This window comes from Scylla paramamosain, chromosome 45 (genome assembly GCF_035594125.1).
Source record: "Scylla paramamosain isolate STU-SP2022 chromosome 45, ASM3559412v1, whole genome shotgun sequence".
NCBI classification, from domain to species: domain Eukaryota; kingdom Metazoa; phylum Arthropoda; class Malacostraca; order Decapoda; family Portunidae; genus Scylla; species Scylla paramamosain.
In genome coordinates, this window is record NC_087195.1 from 11,626,957 (window position 1) to 11,645,934 (window position 18,978).

General features: G+C 42.1%; 1 long non-coding RNA gene across 1 annotated transcript in view; it reads right to left on the minus strand.

Moving 5' to 3' along the window:
* Positions 1-436: 436 nt before the first annotated feature.
* LOC135094371 (uncharacterized) overlaps positions 437-18,978 on the minus strand; it is a 69,691-nt gene continuing 51,149 nt past the window's right edge. Inside the window, exon 5 of the long non-coding RNA XR_010263771.1 lies at positions 437-1,543. This is a non-coding gene — a long non-coding RNA (uncharacterized LOC135094371). The remainder of the gene's footprint in view (positions 1,544-18,978) is intronic.

An 18,978-nucleotide genomic window follows, 5' to 3' on the forward strand; every position in this document is an offset into this window, starting at 1 on the left:
GTAAATAACAACACCGCCGTGTGCAGCGGCCATCATGTGAGCAATGCACGTATTTTCGTGACCACCTGCTGCCTTGGCAGAGACAGAGCGAGAGAGAGAGAATCACGTTTTTTGCATGGCCGGTTTTCCTTTATTTCTTCTTCGCATATTTTATTATTCGCATATTTATTACCAAATTACTCGAGAATGAGCCTTATTGGAAGCTAAGGGAAAATAAACTGTATGATCGAAGTATGGGAACATTAATATAGGTACTTGAAAATGTACCTTATGGAAAGTATAGGAAAATTAACCGTATGATCGAAGTAGGGGAAAATAAATATAGCTACCTGAAAAACAACATTATTGAAAGTTATGAGAGAGAGAGAGAGAGAGAGAGAGAGAGAGAGAGAGAGAGAGAGAGAGAGAGAGAGAGAGAGAGAGAGAGACCTGCGCTTGGTGGCCACCGACGACGATCAACATCACCCACCACCAGTAACGTCACTGGAGCACCGCCGGGACGTGTCGGCACTAGTGGTGTGCCACAAAACTCAGGTGCAGAGGGTCCCTCACCTTGACCCCCTGAGGCTGCTGCCACACACAGTGCAGAGGTGCACCAGAGCTGCAGCCAGTAGCGACGAGCTAGTGAAGGTGCCTCGATCTCGCTCTAGCCAACACCAGCGCACCTACACAGCCAGGACTTCGCGGCTGTGGAACATGTTCACAGCGGCCACGCCCCAAGTGCAGGACATGTCCACACACCAGGTGAAGCTGGCAGCCCACAGCTGGCGTAGCACGCACCTGTCCCCACTGGCGCTTTAAGTTTTTACTGTATTATTGTATTAGTATTATTATCTTTATGTTAAGTATGTATAGTATGTATACTATCATAGGCTTTTAAAACAATTCCATACTCAACGTGCAATTTTAAGCCTTTCTGTAAGTATTTGTTTAAATAAAAACAAATACTTACAGAAAGGTTTTTCTCCTTACAGTAGAAAAACCAAGCACAGGATAATCGCCGACTCCGATGCACGCCGAACAAAGGTGAATCAAGATGGCAGGCAGCATTCGCGCGTGCCGTGCGGCGTGGAGCAAGTCGGTAAGCGGGTCAAACCAGAGCAAGGAAAATAAATGAAAAGTACAAAATAAAGGCATTTCCATAAGTCGAAGGCAGCCGTGTGGAGGTGAAACACAGTGACCACACTCGTCAAGGTGCTGCGGGGAGGTGGTGGTGCCTCCACCGGGCTCCTCAGAATGCTCATTTCGCCATTTTTCAATCCCTGAATTCAGCATCTCAAAATTCCAGCGACTACAGCAAACTTCACCAAAGTGTCAAAGTGGCATGCAGGCCAAGCAGGTAAGCAGTGATGAGGGCTGCCCACCTTGCCGCGTCACCTCGTGGCTGAAATACACAACACCAGACACTGAAAGTACTTAGTGCTACTTACATTGGACTTCACCTCTTGATGGTGGTGGTGGTGGTGGTGGTGGTGGTGGTGGTGGTGGTGGTGGAGGTGGAGGTGGTGGTGGTGGTGGTGGTGGTGGTGGTGGCGATCGTTACCTGTGACGGTGAAAAAAAAAGTCAATTAGATGATAAAAAAGAAAATTAACAAAACAAAATTGCCCACTTTGTATCATAATCATATTTTCTCCTTCAGAACACAACAAGTCGAGGACATGCATCGTTTGTGTACGTCTGATTGTTCTTTCTTACTTTGACTTTCCTTTGTCTCACATTAACACTTTCCTAACAGACTTTTTTTTTTCATTTACATCAACAAATAAACAGTACGTACAGCAATATGAAGTGCAACAGACATTTCCCGAAGACTTACAAAAAATACACCCAACACTCTATGGTTTACGAAACACATACAAAACACTGTACACATACTTACTGAAACACCACAAACTTCCTTCGTAGGTTTGACAAATGCAGCAAACATTCTACACACAGGTAACTAACTGTGACTAACATTCTAGGTACACTTAATGGAATGTGGGAAAACAATATCAAAATATCATAGATGGTTATACACTGTTCTATAAAGACAAGGAAAACAGGAGAGGAGGAGGCGTCGCGTTATACGTTAGGGACACATTACAGTGTTGTATTAACAGTAGAATTAAAACTGATAGCAAAACAGAGTCGATATGGGTAGATATTAAGGAAGGATCACAGTCAGTAGTAGTGGGAGTAGTGTACAGGCCACCGAACAGTACAAAGGAAATTAACACCTCTCTGTGGCAGGAAATAAATAGAGCAGGCAGGTACAGTCAGGTATGTGTGCTAGGAATATAGACTGGGAATATAGACTGAAGCCTAATGGTGGGTAACAAGGAAGCAGAGGAATTTCTTAAGGTATATCAGGATGAATTTTTAAAACAGGTAGTCGTAGAACACACAAGGGGGAACAGTATTCCAGATTTAATTCTTACTAACAGGGAGGAAGCAGTCACACAGGTAGAGGTTGGAGGACAGCTAGGTAACAGTGACCATTAAGAAATTAGGTACAATTTAAAATGGGAGGAAACTTTTAGAAGCAAAAACACTAGTAAAATACCTGACTTTAGGAGAGCAGATTTTAAGGAATTAAAAAGGTACCTCCAAGGAGTTGACTGGCAACAGATGCAGGGTGAGGTCATGTCGGGGCCGGAGTTGAGAGAGATAAGGCAGGATGAGAGAGGTGAGGTGAGGTGTGAGGGTGTAGGACAAGAGGAGGGAAGATGTGTCCGGAAGGGGCGGAGGAGAGAGAGAGGGAGATAGGTATGAATATGCTGAAGGGTCAGGTCATGCTGAAATGGGAGAGGAGAGGTCGAGGTGAGTAGATGAGGGAGTGGAGAGGATGGAAGGGGTCGAGATAAGGGAATTAGGTGCAGAAAATGAAGATGAGCTGTATAAATATTTCGTAGATAAACTGCATACAGGTCAGTTAGCAAACATCCCGTATAGAGCAATAAGACCACAGAAAATGACCCTAAATGGATTAGTGCTAGGTTAAAACATTATATAGGGCGGAAGAGAAGTATATATAAGAGATTAAGGGCAGGTGAGGAAGTTTTAAGGCCACAATATAATGAATTAGTTAGAACAGTCAGGAGGTTAACGAGGAAAGCTAAGGGCAATTATGAATTGAAGGTAGCCAGCCAGGCGAAGACGGACCCCAAGGGATTTTATCAGGTATACAGGACGAAGAATAAGGATACTATAGGTCCATTAAAGGCAGCAAGTGGGGAGCTGGTTAGTTCTGGGGAGGAGATTAGCAAAATTATGAATAAGTATTTTTTAACTGTCTTCACCCAGGAAAACATGCAGGATATGCCAAATAGTGAACAGGTGTTTAGAGCAGATGAGAATGAGAAGCTGACAAATATTTCCATAACTAGAGATATAGTGGAACAGGAGATAGATAAGCTAAAAAGTTCAAGACACCAGGACCTGATGAAATATATCCCAGAGTACTTAAGGAATGCAAAGAGATTATTAGTGAGCCGTTAGTTTCTGTCTTTAGGAAATCACCTGAGTCAGATGAGGTACCAGTAATGTGGAGGCAGGCTAATGTAGTACCCATCTTTAAGAAAGGAGATAAGACTTTAGCGTCTAATTATAGACCTGTGAGCTTAACTTAAGTTGTGGGTAAATTATTGGAGTAAATAATAGCGAGGAACATTAGGGAACATTTAGACAATTACAATCAGTGCATAACTTGATAAATCAGTCACAGCATGGCTTCACGAAGGGGAAGTCTTGCCTGACAAACTTGTTAAGTTTTTACAGTAAGGTGTACGAGGCAGTAGATAATGGTGATAGTTATGATATCTTATATCTGGACTTTAGTAAAGCATTCGACAAGGTGCCCCATCAAAGGCTCCTGAGAAAGGTTAGGGCGCACGGGATAGATGGGAAGGTGTTAGGGTGGATAGGGTCATGGCTTGGTAACAGGCGACAGAGAGTGCTAATAAACGGCTCGAAATCCGAGTGGGGTCATGTCATTAGTGGGGTGCCACAGGGATCAGTATTAGGGCCATTATTATTTCTAATATATATCAATGACTTGGATAGTGGAATTAGTAGTGATATTAGTAAATTTGCTGATTATACAAAGATAGGTAGATTAATTAGGTCAGAATCGGATGCCATCGCATTGCAGGCAGATTTAGATAGAATGAATGAATGGACGGATAGATGGCAAATGCAATTAAATATTAATAAATGCAAAGTGCTTAGCGTAGGTAGAGGAAACCCACACAATAGGTACACATTAAACAACCAAACTCTGGTAGGTACAGGGTACGAGAAAGATTTAAGAGTTATAGTTAGCTCTGAACTCCGTCTAGGGAAACAATGCATAGAAGCCAGAAACAAGGCAAATAGGGTACTAGGATTCATTTTTAGGAGTGTTAAAAGTAGAAGGCCGGAAGTAATATTAAAGTTATACTTGGCGCTGGTCAGACCTCATCTAGACTACGCTGTGCAGTTCTGGTCCCTACATTACAGGAAAGATATAGGTCTATTAGAATCAGTACAGAGGAGAATGACTAAAAGGATACAGGGGATGAGGAGTATTCCTTACGAGGCGAGGTTGAAGCTGTTAAATTTAAATTCTTTAGAGAGACGTAGGTTAAGAGGGGACCTGATAGAAGTGTTTAAGTGGTATAAGGGTTATAACAAGGGAGATGTAAGCAAAATTCTTAGGATCAGCATCCAGGGAACAAGAAATAACGGGTTTAAGCTTGAAAAATTTAGGTTTAGGAAGGAGATAGGAAAAAATTGGTTCTCAAATAGGGTGGTAGATGAGTGGAACGGACTCAGTAATCATGTAGTTAGTGCTAGGACATTAGAGAGCTTTAAGAGAAGATTAGACAAGTTTATGGATGGGGATAATAGATGGAAATAGGTAGGTATATTTCATACAGGGACTGCCACGTGTAAGCCTGGTCGCTTCTTGCAGCTTCCCTTATTTCTTATGTTCTTATGTTCTTATGTTCTTAATTTTCTTCTTTTCTGTTGCTATATATATATATATATATATATATATATATATATATATATATATATATATATATATATATATATATATATATATATATATAGAGAGAGAGAGAGAGAGAGAGAGAGAGAGAGAGAGAGAGAGAGAGAGAGAGAGAGAGAGAGAGAGAGAGAGAGAGAGAGAGAGAGAGGATGATTGAGGCGGTGAAAGAGTTTCTGGAGAGAATGTGGCGTGCCAGATGTATGAACAATTAGGATAGAGGATACTGTTCGTTTCTCTTTTTCTTTCCCCCTTCTACAGGAGTTGCCGATCCAAAGGCCTGGCTCAGGAGTGATCCTGAGCCACCTGTACCATCAAGATCAAGATACACCTTCACGGGTGAAAAAATAAATTAGAAAACGAGCGAAAAAATAGAAAGACTATTGTGGATAAATGACATTGCTCTCTATTTGATGTTTCTTTTCCAAGAATTCTCTCCTTTAAAAAAATGACATTTTCACCAATATATATATATATATATATATATATATATATATATATATATATATATATATATATATATATATATATATATATATATATATATTCTTTCTATTTTTTCGCTCTTCTAATTTATTTTTTCTCCCGTGAAGGTGTATCTTGATCTTGATGGTACAGGTGGCTCAGGATCACTCCTGAGCCAGGCCTTTGGATCGGCAACTCCTGTAGAAGGGGAGAAAAAAGAGAAACGAACAGCATCCTCTATCCTAATTGTTCCTACACCTGGCACGCCACATTCTCTCCAGAAACTCTTTCACCGCCTCAATCATCCTTTCATTCGCCTCTCTACACAGTCCCAGCAACAACACCATCCATTCCTTTCCTGTCTTCTCCACTCTTTCATTCCTATCATGCCCTAACTCAGTCAGTATCACTTGCATCATCTCATTCCTGTCTCTGGCATACTTCACACACTCCAGCACCACATGTTCCACCGTCTCATCCTCTCCCATGTCACACATCTGGCACACTTTGCTGCGGGACTCAGACCACCTGTAACTCCTTGCATTCACATCCATACACTGTGCCCTCGCTCGGAAGAGAAGATCACCGCCCAGGCTTCCATCATACCACCTTTCATACCTAGGGGCCTCTTTCTCCTTGTACCATTCCAGGGTCTTCTTTCTTTCCATTTCATTCTTCCATTCATTCAGTCCCACACATTTCACTTCTTTGTCTATCTAATTCTTCCATTTTCTCACATCTCATTCGACTCCCACTCTACCTCCTCTTGTTACCACCCATTCACGCTCATTTTGATTCCTACCAGCCATTCTTATCGCCCACACAACTTGCAATCCATTCCTGTCTGTCATTCTCATGCATCTCTTCCTCCATTTGCTTCCACTTTCATTCCACAGGTACACCTTCCTTGCTATTCTTGCATCATCCATTCTCTCAAGCCTAATCTTGTACCTAAGTGTGGCTTTTGTGAGTCTTTCCCTAAAGGTGCTCCATCCCATGTCACCTCTCAAGGCTTCAACTGCTGTGCACCTCGGTGCACTCAGTGCCATCCTTGCTACTCTATTCTGGCCCACTTCTAACTTATCAATTTCACTTTCATTCCATGCAATCACATCCATAGCATACATTATACATGGCACAGCCACACTCTTCCACACTTCTCTCAACACATTATACTTACTTGCTCTCATCCTTGCCGCGCTTCCCAATCGACCTACCCACTGGTTTACCATACTTATCTTTTCATTCTTTGCCTTTACACATCCACTAGGACTCATCCACATCCCTAAGTACTTGTATTGTTGCACCTGTTTCAACTCATTCTCTCCAAGTCTCCATACCACATTACTTTCATCCTCTGACCTATTCACAATCATTAGCTTGCTTTTCTCACTGCCAAAACTTACTCCAAAGAATTTTCCATAGCCATCCACAACATCCAACAGACTTTGAAGCTCATCTGCCGATTCACTCATAACAACTACGTCATCTGCATAAAGAAGCACACATACTTTATCGTTCCCCACACTTACCCCTACATTCATTCTTCTCATCCTGGCTGCTAGCTCCTCTGTATACAGGCTAAAAAGGGTTGTGTGCAATATACAACCTTGCCTAACTCCTCTCTCACTCTTCACCCAGTCTGTTTTTATGTCTCTTAGTCTGTATCTAGTCTGTAAATAAATAAAAAAAAAAAATCTGGTACTAAAACTTAAATCTGTGAAACAAACATCAAGTAAAGAAGGAAAAAAAAAAAAGAATCACCTCTACATAGAAACCTTCATTATCGTTTTCCTTGCGCACTTTAACAAAACAAAATTGAACAAACCCTACAGTCCTTCATAAAACACGACTTCCTCTCCCATTTCCTCGACAAACACCCATCGAACAGAAATACATGGAACTGGACGCACACAAGAGCCACAGGAAATCCAGATTTCAACGAACCAGTAGGGAATAGAACCTCGCATATAGGGAGTACTGTGTTTTTATAGTAAATAGAATAAACTTACTCAGTGCGGAACTCAACCAGACAATATGGCGGCAGTACTTTCCTTCTCGCACTGAATAAGTAAACACCCACCCGAGCCTTACAATCGCCTATGCCCTTTCAGAGTCTTATCTATTTTCCAGCTTGGTGTATAACTCTATTTCGGCAGAGGAATTTGTGGGATGTAAAGTAATATTAATGGGTTCAGGGACTGGCGTGGTGCCGGGTATTGCTGAATAGTTTAAGGTGCGGAGAGAGAGAGAGAGAGAGAGAGAGAGAGAGAGAGAGAGAGAGAGAGAGAGAGAGAGAGAGAGAGAGAGAGAGAGAGAGAAAATTTATGTGATGACGAAGAGAAACGTTCATATGAGAAATTATTGCCACACTAAACGTCGATTCTTTCCAAAACACTCACTGACGTGATTTTTTAACAAGGTCATTGTGTTTCATCGCGCGACGCTGTTCGGGAGCTTGTTCCATTCCTTCATGATGTGAGTTTTCAAAAAGGCTTTCCGGAACTTAACCTAACCAGTGGACGTGTTGCCTTCATTCCGATTACTTTTTTTTTTTTTTCAGAACCGAAAGAAGATTTGTACCGTTTTCGATGGCAACAAAAAGTTTTTTTCTTTTTTTTTATGTAGGAGGGACACTGGCCAAGGGCAACAAAATCCAATTAAAAAAAATAATGCGCATTGAAATGGCAGTCCCATAAAAGGGTCAAGGCAGTAGTCAAAAATTGATGAATAAGTGTCTTGAAACCTCCCTCTTGAAGGAATTCAAGTTATAGGAAGGTGGAAATACAGAAGCTGGCAGGAGTTCCAGAGTTTACCAGAGAAAGGGATGAATGATTGAGAATACTGGTTAACTCTTGCGTTAGAGAGGTGGACAGAATAGGGGTGAGAGAAAGAAAAAGTCTTGTGCAGCGAGGCCGCGGGAGGAGCGGAGGCACGCAGTTAGCAAGATCAGAAGAGCAGTCAGCATGAAAATAGCGGTAGAGGACAGCTAGAGATGCAACCATTGCGGCGGTGAGAGAGAGGCTGAAGACAGTCAGTTAGAGGAGAGGAGTTGATGAGACGAAAAGCTTTTGATTCCACCCTGTCTAGAAGAGCAGTATGAGTGGAACCCCCAGACATGTGATGCATACTCCATACATGGACGGATAGGCCCTTGTACAGAGTTAGCAGCTGGGGGTGTTGAGAAAAACTGGCGGAGACGTCTGTTAAGAGATTTAGGAGAAGAACAGTGACCGTCTACCACAGCAGCCAATTGAATGGTCAGAAAGGAAACTTGAGATGAAGTTACAGAGAGAAGGAAAGAAGCCGTAGGAGGGTAGTTTGGAGATCAAAGTTTTGTGCCAGACTCTATAAAAAGCTTTTGATATGTCCAAGGCAACAGCAAAAGTTTTACCAAAATCTCTAAAAGAGGATGACCAAGACTCAGTAAGGAAAGCCAGAAGATCACCAGTAAAGCGGCCTTGATGGGACCCATATTGGCGATTAGATAGAAGGTTGTGAAGTGATAGATGTTTAAGAATCTTCCTGTTGAGGATAGATTCAAAAACTTTAGATAGGCAGAAAATTAAAGCAATAGGACGGTAGTTTGAGGAATTAGAACGGTCACCCTTTTTAGGAACAGGTTGAATGTAGGCAAACCTCCAGCAAGAAGGAAAGGTAGATGTTGACAGACAGAGCTGAAAGAGTTTGACTAGGCAAGGTGCAAGCACAGAGGCACAGTTTCGGAGAACAATAGGAGGGACCCCATCAGGTCCATAAGCCCTCCGAGGGTCTAGGCCAGCGAGGGCATGGAAGACATCATTGCGAAGAATTTTAATACGTGGCATGAAGTAGTCAGAGGGTGGAGGAGAGGGAGGAACAAGCCCAGAATCGTCCAAGGTAGAGTTTTTAGCAAAGGTTTGAACGAAGAGTTCAGCTTTAGAAATAGATGTGATAGCAGTGGTGCCATCTGGTTGAAATAAAGGAGGGAAAGAAGAAGAAGCAAAGTTATTGTAGATATTTTTGGCTAGATGCCAGAAGTGTTTATTCATGTTGGGTCGGCAGGTGAACTTTGACAGGGAGAAAAAGCCAATTTTGTGTGTCTAGTCTCCTCTCATATGACATTACGAAGGCGATATCAACTGCGCTGAAGAGATATTGGGTTCGCTAAAGCTGACCTGCGTGGCCCACTGGAGGTCTGATGAGACTTAGTGCAGGGAAATTACATGTTTGTTTTGGAAGGTGAAGCTGAAATCTGAATGTTGTTATTTCGATTTCCTGGAAGGTGAATGCATCAACAATACTGAAACTTTTTTTTAGGATTCCCTTCCAAACAGACTTCGGATTTCTTCATAAATGTCATAACTGAATTAATGAAATTCTCAGACACTAACATTTTCACAATTTCAAAGTGGGCATATTAACTTCTCTGACATTTCTTTTTTTTTTTTTTCCTCACGAATGCCAAACCGACTATTCTTCCATACTCACAATCTCACATAAAGCGAGGCTGAGGGGTAATGCTCTGCCTAGCTGCATTGATTATTCCCGCGTGTTCGTAACAGTTGCCTAAAAAATTGTCCCGTCCTCTGTTGTCTGGCTGGTGTCCCCGCTGACTTCCAAATTTGACGACTCGTTCCGGTGTTCGCTCTTCATGAATGGCATTTGTTTCCTGCTTCTGTCAGTGTACGAGTGATGAGTATCAAGCGGCATCAGCAAACACTGCAATAGCAATACATTTTGTCTCTGAATACGTCAATAGCCAATCACGTTTTTCCTTCAAACGCTCCAATAGCAATACCGACACAACTCAGTGACGTATTAGCAGAACACGAATAACAAATATGATTCTCTCCATCTGGGACTGAGGCGGTGAGTCCTGCGTGCGTAAACAAAGGGCAGGCGAAGGGATGGGGTGGAGGGCGATATGAACGACCAAGAGGGAAAGGGAAAGACGTGGCCATTACGAGGGAAAAATTTAAAGACACTTATCCTCCAGTTTTGGATAACCATTCTGGCTTTCTCTCTGGGGACTGGCATTGTCGGTGGATCTTTTCCCTTTCTTCCTTTTTTTGATACTCTAAGCCAGTGCTCCTCTTACATAAAAAAAAAAAAAAAATATATATATATATATATATATATATATATATATATATATATATATATATATATATATATATATATATATATATATATATATATATATATATACGAGTATATATATATATATAATATATATATATATATATATATATATATATATATATATATATATATATATATATATATATTATATATATATATATATAAAATATCGCTAATAAAGGAGAGGAGAAGGACGAGGACGAGGACGAAAACCGAGGACCTAAAACGACAACAACGACGACGATAGCAAGACGGCGAACGGAAATCAGCAGTGAACCCACGCCGCCCACACCCTGGCCATCAAAGCACGCCACAACAATACGGGCCAAAAAGGCTCATTACACTCATAGGGACGTAAACAGGGGACACTAAAAGGAAGGGAGCGTGGAAGGGAAAGAGAGAGAGAGAGAGAGAGAGAGAGAGAGAGAGAGAGAGAGAGAGAGAGAGAGAGGAGAGAGAGAGAGAGAGAGAGAGAGAGAGAGAATATATGTATTGAAGCGTATATTAAAGCTTTACACAAGTTCACAAACGCCTGGAGAGGAATTCAGGTGGAGAGACTCTCTCTCTCTCTCTCTCTCTCTCTCTCTCTCTCTCTCCTCTCTCTCTCTCTCTCTCCTCTCTCTCTCTCTCTCTCTCTCTCGTGTGTGTGTGTGTGTGTGTGTGTGTGTGTGTGTGTGTGTGTGTGTGTGTTGACCTTCCTTCCTACCTGTTCTCTTCTGTGTCTTCCCTCCTCCTCACCCTCTACTATATATTCCCAGGTGTGCTGATGATTAATTTACTGATGATTAATTTACCTGTTTCTCTCTCAGACACGGCAATCTCTCACTGTCTCTCCCTCCCACACCCCATTCCTAACACACATCCTTTCCTCCTGTCTCTCTCTCTCTCTCTCTCTCTCTCTCTCTCTCTCCTCTCTCTCTCTCTCCTCTCTCTCTCTCTCTCTCCTCCTCCCTCCTCCTCCTCTCTCTCTCTCTCTCTCTCTCTCTCTCTCTCTCTTATTTCATTTCATTTATCATTTTATAAACGTCACGTAGGTGTCTACACAATCATGTGTGTGTGTGTGTGTGTGTGTGTGTGTGTGTGTGTGCGTGTGTGTGTGTGTGTGTGTGTGTGTGTGTGTGTATGTGTGTTTATGAAGCATACACGATGCCACTTAAATAACACAACAACAAAAATAAAGGAAAAACAATAAACGAGCAAACTTAAACTTTGCCCCATTAAGACAAATTAAATAAAAAAAAAAAGTTAAAAAGAAAAGTCAAACAGAAAACGGATACCTAAAACTAATTATTAATAGAAAAAAAAAAGAGAGAAAAAAATTAATGACAAAAAAAGTGACATCTCTCTCCGAACGAACAGGAACAAAGAGCAGCAAGAGTCTTTACGGTACAACAAGTTCCAGTGGTATCGCCGCTGAGCAAGACTACCGAACGAACTGCGACCATTTGAGAGAGAAAAGCGCCAGAAGGAGCCCAGCGAAATTTGCTCCCTTGCTTCGTAGGAGCGGCAGCGCTGGGCGGGGTAGAAGGCGGTTGTGGTGAAGCAGGAAAAAAAGGACAGTTCGTCACGAGGGGCGAAGAGCGTGGGGAAAGGCGACTGTTTAAGGAGAATGTTATGTACGTAATTGAAATATTTCTTACCAGTAACAACGGTGATTCCTGTTAATGATCACTAACGTTGCAGTTTGAAAAATGCCTGATCTGTTCATCTGCAACACAATAATTAGCACTAATCAAACAATTCCGTGTAAACCATAGATTTATTCTGCTGGAGACGTACTACCTTGAAGAAACTAACAGCTTATGACCGATTCATCTATAACATTATACTTATCACAAACCAAAGCATGTGAAACCAGCGACTTCTCTTTTGCACAGGACATAACAACGTGACGGAAGCAACAGCAGGTATTGTGAAAGAAATGTGCTATAAATACTTCCATTACACGGTGAACGACTTTCTTGCCTCACTCACGGCAACTGCTTTCACCTGTGATTCAATGAGTATTAATTCCATAGGTTACTGAACTCCTTACACAACTTATTCCTATCACTGCGAGTTATCTACCAAAGAGGAAGTTCCAGCGACATGAAATAACATAAGTGGCCACCAATCTCCCCTACTCAGGTCTTCACGCTGTCTGCCGAGACGAACTGAGGGCTGCGAGCCTCTGTGTAAGACTTGCAAGTGTCAGCAGTAAAGAAGAGGCAGGCAAGAAGCAATACAATAATATGTATGAGATGCGGGCACTTCATCTTCCTCGTAAGGTTCGCCAGCCCGCAAACAACAGGAAACACTGCAGATCCAGATTGTGAGGCAACAGTGAGCGATTGCTCCGATCCGTCTGACGTATGTGGCGGAGTGTGCACTCAAGGGCAAGTCTGTATTAGCTATACAAGACTCCCAGTGAGGTCTAAAGCACTGTTCAGGGGGTGCTGTGAACTTATCATTAAACCCAGCTGTGACCTCACTGAACGTTTCCCTTTGTGTCTCACAACACAAGGGGGTAGTCACAACCTGCCCTCTAAAGACAACTCTCTTCCTCCACACAAAACTACAAGCACTTAACACACACACCCTTCACTCAAAAAATTTTAAAATCATGGCGACTCCTACACCAGCCTCGGAGTCCCCATCTGGGGAGGGGACCATAAATGTCCCCAGGTCGGACTGCCTTTCCGTCGACGACCCTAAGTGTCTTGACACCCCCCTCAACTTTTTCTTCATTAACTTCTGCAACATTCGCGGTCTAAGATCTAATTTTCAATCTGTAGAACACCACCTCTCCTCTTCTAAACCTCATCTTCTTTTCCTCACTGAAACTCAGGTGTCTGAGGCAACTGACAGTAGCCCCTTTTCTGTTCCCTCCTACTTTCTCTATCCTCATTTTCGACCCAAAGCTGGATGCTGCGTTTATGTGCGCAATGACTTAACCTGCTCTCGTGCCCATGCTCTTGAATCTTCCGAGTTTTCCACCATCTGGCTACGACTACAGAGTCATTCTCATACTAAATTTATCTGTGCTGTATACCTCTCTCCTAACTCCTCTGACTATAAGAAATTCTTTGACTACTTAACTTCCAAAGTGGAGCACATTCTGACCCTCTTCCCTTTTGCAGAGATCTCCATTCTTGGAGACTTCAATGTTCACCACCAGCTTTGGCTTTCCTCTCCCTTCACTGACCATCCTGGTGAACTAGCCTACAACTTTGCTATCCTCCATGACCTAGAGCAATTGGTGCAACACCCTACTCGTATTCCTGACCGTCTTGGAGATACGCCCAACATTCTTGACCTTTTCCTGACCTCTAATCCTTCTGCTTATGCTGTCACCCTTTCTTCTCCGTTGGGCTCCTCCGATCACAATCTCATATCTTTATCTTGTCCTATCACTCCAATCCCTCCTCAGGATCCCCCTAAGCGAAGGTGCCTCTGGCGTTTTGCCTCTGCTAGTTGGGGGGACCTGAGGCGGTATTTTGCTGATTTTCCTTGGAATGACTACTGCTTCCGTGTCAGAGACCCGTCTTTGTGTGCTGAGCGCATAACAGAGGTGATAGTGTCTGGCATGGAGGCGTACATTCCTCACTCTTTTTCTCGTCCTAAACCTTCTAAACCTTGGTTTAACACAGCTTGTTCTCGTGCTATACATGATAGAGAGGTGGCCCACAAAAGGTACTTAAGCCTTCCTTCACCAGAATCTCATGCACTTTATATTTCTGCCCGGAACCATGCCAAGTCTGTTCTCCAACTAGCCAAAAACTCCTTCATTAACAGAAAATGTCAAAACCTTTCAAGATCTAACTCCCCTCGTGATTTCTGGCATCTAGCCAAAAATATCTCCAATAACTTTGCTTCTTCTTCTTTCCCTCCTCTACTTCAACCAGATGGCACCACTGCTATCACATCTATTTCTAAAGCTGAACTCTTTGCTCAAACCTTTGCTAAAAACTCTACCTTGGACGATTCTGGGCTTGTTCCTCCCTCTCCTCCACCCTCTGACTACTTCATGCCTCGTATTAAAATTCTTCGTAATGATGTTTTCCATGCCCTCGCTGGCCTAAACCCTCGGAAGGCTTATGGACCTGATGGGGTCCCTCCTATTGTTCTCCGAAACTGTGCCTCCGTGCTTGCACCTTGCCTAGTCAAACTCTTTCAGCTCTGTCTGTCAACATCTACCTTTCCTTCTTGCTGGAAGTTTGCCTACATTCAACCTGTTCCTAAAAAGGGTGACCGCTCTAATCCCTCAAACTACCGTCCTATTGCTTTAATTTCCTGCTTATCTAAAGTTTTTGAATCTATCCTCAACAGGAAGATTCTTAAACATCTATCACTTCACAACCTTCTATCTGATCGCCAGTATGGGTTCCGTCAAGGCCGCTCTACTGGTGATCTTCTGGCTTTCCTTACTGAGTCTTGGTCATCCTCTTTTAGAGACTTTGGTGAAACTTTTGCTGTTGCCTTGGACATATCAAAAGCTTTTGATAGAGTCTGGCACAAAGCTTTGATTTCCAAACTACCCTCCTACGGTTTCTATCCTTCTCTCTGTAACTTCATCTCAAGCTTCCTTTCTGACCGTTCTATTGCTGCTGTGGTAGACGGTCACTGTTCTTCTCCTAAATCTATTAACAGTGGTGTTCCTCAGGGTTCTGTCCTGTCACCCACTCTCTTCTTATTATTCATTAATGATCTTCTAAACCAAACTTCTTGTCCTATCCACTCTTATGCTGATGATACCACCCTGCACTTTTCCACGTCTTTTCATAGACGTCCAACCCTTCAGGAGGTAAACATATCACGCAGGGAAGCCACAGAACGCCTGACTTCTGATCTTTCTAAAATTTCTGATTGGGGCAGAGCAAACTTGGTATTGTTCAATGCCTCAAAAACTCAATTCCTCCATCTATCAACTCGACACAATCTTCCAGACAACTATCCCCTCTTCTTCAATGACACTCAACTGTCCCCCTCTTCTACACTGAACATCCTCGGTCTGTCCTTTACTTATAATCTGAACTGGAAACTTCACATCTCATCTCTAGCTAAAACAGCTTCTATGAAGTTAGGTGTTCTGAGACGTCTCCGCCAGTTTTTCTCACCCCCCAGCTGCTAACTCTGTACAAGGGCCTTATCCGTCCATGTATGGAGTATGCTTCACATGTCTGGGGGTTCCACTCATACTGCTGTTCTAGACAGGGTGGAATCAAAAGCTTTTCGTCTCATCAACTCCTCTCCTCTAACTGACTGTCTTCAGCCTCTCTCTCACCGCCGCAATGTTGCATCTCTAGCTGTCTTCTACCGCTATTTTCATGCTAACTGCTCTTCTGATCTTGCTAACTGCATGCCTCCCCTCCTTCCGCGGCCTCGCTGCACAAGACTTTCTTCTTTCTCTCACTCCTATTCTGTCCACCTCTCTAACGCAAGAGTTAACCAGTATTCTCAATCATTCATCCCTTTCTCTGGTAAACTCTGGAACTCCTTGCCTGCTTCTGTATTTCCACCTTCCTATGACTTGAATTCCTTCAAGAGGGAGGTTTCAAGACACTTATCCACCAATTTTTGACCACTGCTTTGACCCTTTTAGGGACTGGCATTTCAATGGGCATTTTTTTTTATTAGATTTTTGTTGCCCTTGGCCAGTATCCTTCCTACATAAAAAAAAACAAAAACAAAAACAACAACACAACCTCGGGAAACATACACACACACACACACACACACACACACACACACACACACACAAGAGAAAGACAAAAGTTCCGACACACACACACACACACACACACAAAGAAAACAAAACACCCTAAAAAAACAAAATGATGATCAATATACGAAGACTGAGTCACTAAGGGAGAGTTACAGTCACAGTTACATGACAAACAACAACTGTGAGACGGCGTCCGACACCTGGGCGGAGGCGGACAGGTGTACCAACCAGCCTAAACAAGGACGCAGCGGGGGAAGGAGAAAGATTGTGGGAAGCAAAGTAAACGACGAGGCGGATTGAACAGGTGGATTCCTAAAGGTGCTCGCCTCGCACTCAGCCTAGACAGACGTAGTGGCGGGACAAGGGACGGTGTGACTAACCTACAACTGTTACTGATGTTGTAGAGAAAATTAACACAGATGAGTTGGAAAGGTAGTATGGAAACTCAGATTTAATATTCTCTTAATATGCTTTCAATTATAGGTCTCTTTAGACTTCAGGAGCACAGACAAAGTTTTCATATGTCTCTTCCTACACACAGAGTAGTCAGTGATATAACAACGAACTCCTCCGCCCACAAATCAAGTTTACTGGTGAGTTATTCAAAATATAGTAAATGCCTGATAAAAAAAAAAAAAAAAAGATCCTGAATATAACAAATTAAGGATCAACAAGGGAAGAGTACCAAATATGACCAAACAACACCACCAACACCGTAGATACAAAACAGACATCCATTCACCAAAAAAAAACAAGATTCTATACAACCATGAATAGCACGTTAAATAGAAAATGTGTTCACACATTGTACATGAAAAACAACCTACGCCAAACACACCATGCACCTGTTTTCGATCACCATCAAAGACGCTGCCCACACGCGTGACGTCACCTTGCCAGACACATCGAAGGGAATGTGACCCAAGATTGGACCAGCAGCAAATACAGGTGTCATATCCCTTAAGAGACTCACGGAAACATGAGCCTCCAAAAGACCAAGAAGCGAACCAAGAGAGAGAGAGAGAGAGAGAGAGAGAGAGAGAGAGAGAGAGAGAGAGAGAGAGAGAGAGAGAGAGAGAGAGAGAGAGAGAAACTTTAAGGAAAAAAGGAACAGGAAAGTAACTGAAAAAACAACAACTTATCGGAATAGTAAAGCGAGGAGATAAATTCCAGAGAAGAAAGGGAGGAGGAAAAGAGGAAATGAAGGGAAAACCAGAGAAAAAAGGAGAACCGAAAAGAAATGGAGGAAAAACAGAAAAGAAAAGAAGAGGAAAAGAGGGAAAAAAGAGTAAATGAAAGGAAAGGAAATGGTGAAGTGAAAAGAAAAAAAAAAAGAAAAAGGAAATGAAGGAAAAATTTGAATAAAAACGAAAGGAAATTAAGGATAAACGAGATGAAAAATAAAGGAGAAACGAAAGGAGAGGAAAGAGAAACGAAAGGAAGAGGAAACGAAAGAGGAAGGAAGAAGAACGAAAGGAGAGGAAAGGAAATATGGAGAGAAAAGTAAAGCATGGAGAGGCAGCAGTGTGGCGTGGGACTAATTGGTTGATTAGCCTTCATTATTGCATCGTGGACCTGAAACATGAAGGCCACCGAGGAATTGTTACTGTGCCAATAAAATGTATTACTTTTTCCTATGAATTGTCCGCACGAAGCTGCTGGTGAAGAGAAGACAGTACTGCCATCACACTAATGAAACAGAGCAACACACACACACACACACACACACACACACACACACACAGAATTCCCCTGAATCCGATAACTATGGCGATATCGTTCCCAAATTCGTCAAATAAATGCATCGGAGAAATAATGAACGGGAAACAGTTTGCACTTCTATTCACCAAAAGGTTTAATGAGGTGAAAATCAAAACTCTATTGCCTTCAGAGCGTCCAGTCTAGCGTGATCTTTCATAAACATTAATATATGATAAGTTACAGGTGAAGGAGCACTGCCAGTCATTATCAGGCTGGCATCCTGTTAAATATACTGTTTACCTTGTTAGCGTTTGGTGAAATTTGAAGGCGGCGAGGTGATGCCCAGGCAATGACAACCCTGATGGCCGCTTGTCAGGTCTGCAGGTCATTTCGTCTCATTTCCAGCATTTTAATTGTTATCTGTGGACATTCAAACGATTCCACATTGACCTACGAAGGCAGCAATTAGTGAGCTGACCACTGTAAAATTTTATGAGGTCTATATTGGTGGAATATTTGGCACAATTTCGAGTTACAGAATCGTAAGAATTGTGCAAAATGTATTTATTAATTACTGCGGTGTAAAATAAAAAGTTTTGTAAATGATTAGATTTTGTGTAACATTTGGGGCAATTTCGAGTTACAGATAATATATGTAAGGACTGTGCAAAGGGTGTTTGCTTGTCGTAATGTATAATGATAAAAAAAAAAAAAGAAAAAAAATAACACGATTTTGCAAATAATTCAGGTAATTTTGGAGGCAATATTTGGGAAAATATCGAGTTGAAAAACCGTAAGGACTCAGCGAAATGTACTTATGTAATACTGGCATGTTAAAAAAAGTCTTTGCAAATAACCAATGTCATATTTATGGTAACATACGCTGCGATTCTCAGATAAACAATGCTAAAAACAAATAACTTGTCACTGAAAAAAAAAATAAAAAATAATATATATATATATATATATATA